The sequence below is a fragment of the Dermacentor silvarum genome, chromosome 4, assembly GCF_013339745.2.
Source record: "Dermacentor silvarum isolate Dsil-2018 chromosome 4, BIME_Dsil_1.4, whole genome shotgun sequence".
Classification (NCBI taxonomy): domain Eukaryota; kingdom Metazoa; phylum Arthropoda; class Arachnida; order Ixodida; family Ixodidae; genus Dermacentor; species Dermacentor silvarum.
Window position 1 is genome coordinate 58,580,296 of NC_051157.2, and position 4,516 is coordinate 58,584,811.

Sequence of the window (4,516 nt, forward strand, 5' to 3'; positions counted from 1 at the left end):
TGACACCATGCTTGTGAATGTAGTTAGGAAGTCAATGTTTACAAGCTTATACGGCCAATAAAACTGACATCCTTAATTCGTATAGCTGTCTGATAATTTCCTATCGCAATCGACGCTTCACCTTTCGGGAGAAACGGCGACCTTTTATTAGAGATCTGGAGGCAGTTGTTTTTATGGCAAATTTAAAGGCAGTCTTATATTAATCAAATCCCATTTTCTTAAATCTTGAAAGTCGGACCTAATTTTCAGATATTCATCATCAAATTTCATCGCTAAGATATCGTAAAAATATTCATCCTCAGTTTACAGTCTGGCGAACACGCATTACATTGGCAAAAGTTCAAGTTTTACAGAGCTACAATACATGTTTAATGTTCTTTTTCCTTTTTTTCCCGTAGGGTTGCATACGGTAAATAATTAAGAAGTGCACTACTGGAGCAGCCCATGCTTTATGCAGAAAATGTAGTGCCAAGTTACAAAGAAGGTAAAAAATCCTGTAATAATTTTTTCGCTGTAGAGCGAGGAAACGCTTTGACGTCACAGCTAAAAATTAAGGCTTATGCATGCTTATCAAGACAAGAAGCACGAATCAAACAGAACGTGGAGGTGGACGACGTAAGTTCAAAAGACTAATTTCTTATCCCCAACAATTCTGGGAATCTAGGAATGAAAGGCTTACCATCAGGAATACGCTCGCCCCTATTTCATTTCCTTTCTGTGCTTGAAAAAAAAAAAGAAAGACTAGGCCAGAGAAAAAAAATATGCCATTAACTTGGAGTCACTGGACTCCCTTCTTATTTCCAAAGTCTGCTATGGTCTCTGAGATTGCATGAAGGCTGCTTATGCCTGAAATTAAATCAGAGGAAACGCAGGACCTTCCATGACCCAGGACCCAGGACCTTCCAAGAAACTAATTATCTCGTGGTCGCTCAACCGGAAAACTTCTGCCTATGTGAAAAGTGTTTAATTTGCTGTCATGCAATTATCGAACCTCAGTTGTTTTTAACCTGTTGTCAGGGCTATTCAATTTGCACTCCAAAGGGCGGCGCATAGTTTTCTGCGTCTCGAGTCCTTCGGCATGTGTGAATCAAATTGTAGTTGCTCATTTCGAAAAGCAAACACAAGATAGAGAGAGAGAAAAGAGAGGAAAGGCAGGGAGCTCAACCAGATGAGCGTCCGATTTGCTACCCTACAGTAGGGGCAAGGGAAAGGGGAATAGAACACCACGTGTATTCTAAACAACCTTGTGTTTTATCATCCCACTCAGCAAACACAACGTTCTTTATAATACACGCAATACACTTCCGCAATATTGTATGAAAGAAAATACGATTTGAACCACCCCTTTATACCCGCTACCTGGGTAAATTAATGTGCCCACTACCCACTAAAGAGGCACAACTCAAGCCTAAAAAACGTGCGCACACTTTCATCGTCGTAGGTCGAACATGAGAGATATACACTGAAACATCTGAAGTGTGTTAGAGAATGCAAAAATGGCAAATGAACAAGTCGTGACCCAAGCAGTTTAGTTCTCTCCCTGCGGGTGTAGAACTATATTTTGCAGTTTTGCACAAAAATGTGCCTTGATGAATTGCCTTGATGAATTCCGAATGTTCATCTGCAAGTTAGCCTGACTCTTTTGAGCAAAATTATTTCTGTAAACTGAGTGCATCTTTTCACCGTGCGCTTGGCTCTATCTTCCCGCGTAGATAATGACGGCTAACATTGATACCTTGACTTCCTTAGGGCCGAAGAGGGCCTGTCATGAAAAAGAAAACAGACAGCAAAAATATCAAGTAATAATTCGTGTTTTCTCAAAATTTGTGGGAAATTTAGGTTTTTATAGATCGTGTCCTAAGTCCAGTAACGTGTGCGCTATTAGACGAGACAGCCTTGCGTGGTCGAGCTTTAAGCTCCTGACAGCAGCTGGCTAATCTTGTATTGAACTGAATTATGAATTGAAATTGATTTTTGGCAACGTATACAGCAAAGCAGTTGACAAGTGCATTTCGATCCCTAGCTCCAGGCTATAATTGGGATGCATAAAGAAATTAGCGCAGCTTGCACTAAGTTGTGCAAGGCCGGAGAAACAGCGGAGCTCGTGATCACCTAGCTTCTTGCAGTTTCGCTAGGATAGTCTAAGTTTTGCTTGGTTCGGCATGGTTTTGCTAAGCTTGGTTAAGGTTTGTTAGGTACGACTAAGTTTCACTAGGCTTGGCTAAGTTTCACTAGGCTTGGCTAAGTTTTACTAGGCTCGGCTAAGTTTTGCTAGGCTCGGCTAAGCTTTACTAGGCTCGGCTAAGCTTTACTAGGCTCGGCTAAGTTGCGATACTGGCAGGACCGAAAACGACAGTTGTGTGTGTCGCCGTCGGGGAGACATAATCTTATAGTTATTGGGGCGTCATGGCCAAGCTTCACAAAGTGTTGTCGTCACTAAGCAAAGCAAGAATTGCGGCGCGAATCAATGACATGTCTGGACGAAGCCGGGTAAGTGATTGCTAGGCGGCGAGATTGACGGAGCGGGTCTGCCGGAACGTGGTGTCGCTGTTGCAAGCTGCGCAATGCAACGCGCAGTGACGTCATCGCTGGCGCTGCAGCGGAGGAGCGTTGCCGGAGCTAGGAGAAGCGAGGCACAACTGCGGCAGGTGGCTGCTAGGCAACGCGCAGTGACGTCTTGGCTAGGCGAGTTTTTGCGCACGCTACACGGTGAAACGAAAAGCTTAAACAACTTCGCTGTTAAAATCCTGTAAAGTAGAAACAGAGCAAGATACGGTAACCCAACAGCACCTACCTAACATTAGGCAGGTACCTTTACATGTGACGCAGTCAAGAATACAGCACCGAAAATTCGGTGCCATTCCACTCGGAGAAGGTGGATGACCAGCGAAGCTGTGTATGTGGTGATTGACCGTTGCTACGGTGAAACTTTCAAAATATGCGGGATCGGGGCCACATGGATGGTTCGCATTTCTTTTCGGCTCGCGGTCCCGGCGGGCAGCACGCTTATACTTGGCGTCCGTGGCCCGCTCATCGTCGGTGGTCTCCTTCCGCCGCCGCTCCCATTCCCTTTTCTGCTCACGCCATCGTTCTTGGTAGGCACACTGTTCTTCTTTAGACCATACAACATGCGGCCTACCCATTTCACAGTCAGAGCAGAACTGAGGAAAGGTGCCTACGTAGAGAATGACCTCAGGAGACAGAAAACACTCAGAGTGGCAGGCACTAGTTTGAATACGCGGGATGGCGCACACGTGTATGGTGCGGACGTAGACGTGGCCGAAGTGGGTCAAGTTGTAGTATCTGTTCTTATCAGCGTAATATATATTACGGGTTGTATTTGGACCCAAGATAATAAACTTATTTTTGCAAGTTGGCGGAGTGCTTGAAGCCTGCTTCACCTCCGCCGTGGGTCGGCCCGGTATTTCACTATCTTCGAGATTTTTGGTCTACGGACATCGATCCGCTGGAAAGTAGCCAAATACAGCTTCGCTGCAAAAATCTTTGAAATAAATTAGAGGTATGTGTAACGAGCCATGCACAAATATGGAACACTCAAATGTAAAATGAACGCACTAGAAAAAGGATGCGAGTGCCGCTTCAAACAACGGAAAGGAGGTAACGTTAACGCTGCCTTATTCACGTCTCAAAGTTAGCTGCCTCTTTTAGACCTGTGGGTAGCGCCTTCCACTGGACTAGGCCACTGCTTGAAAGTTCTTCGTTTCTCACGCACGTTGAGGAATTTTGGAACTTAAAAATATAATCGCAGGTTTAGTTTTCGCGTTTAGATCGCGGTGTTTTTTTTTTGTTTGTTTTTTATTTGCACTGCTGTGACTTTCTCCTCTTCCTGTAGATCTGTAGTGGCATTAGTAACAATACCTAAATAATGCCACTTAAGAGCGAGAAACGTTTTTGTAAGGGGTTATGGAAATGTCTGTCTCGCTACTCCGGATTATGAGGATGACATATTAAATGACGCATTCATATTTAGTGCACATGCACGAAACATACACTATCGCAAACAATAACCAGTAGCTAGAACATTTGGCCGAAGACAGTGTGCCTGCGAAAAAGCAATAGCGCCTTCGGTGCGCGCAAAGCACTGCACCAGTGCTGCTCTGAGGTCTAAGTAGTAGATTGTGTAACTCGATAAGGAACAGCCACGTAAATTTAAAGGAAATTTTCGAGTAGTTCTTGAGGTAGCATAGCATAGCCTGTGCAGACAAATAAAACATGAGTTAAATTATCACAGACATCGCACTCACTGCGCCGTGGTGAACGCGTTTATCAAAGTTTGTACAAGGTTTTCGTGTAGGCGACATTTAAGTGAATGCGACATAAAAACGTAGGGTCACGTTCTTTAAGGCCACGCGGCATGGGAAATTTGCATTCGGGGTCGATATTATACGAATGGGTCTATACTACTTTTGCTCCGCATGAGCGCCACGTAACTGCACTCACGTGCCCGTCCCTTTTAGAGAATCGTTTGGGGACAAACTGCGATGAGTCCCCGTGC

The 4,516-nt window shown here is 44.6% G+C and overlaps 1 non-coding gene across 1 annotated transcript; it reads left to right on the plus strand.

Annotated features, from left to right (window-relative positions):
* Positions 1–3,271: 3,271 nt before the first annotated feature.
* On the plus strand, positions 3,272–3,458 carry LOC119451147 (U2 spliceosomal RNA). Its single transcript, XR_005191693.1, has one exon. It is a non-coding gene; the product is annotated as a U2 spliceosomal RNA (small nuclear RNA).
* Positions 3,459–4,516: the final 1,058 nt, after the last annotated feature.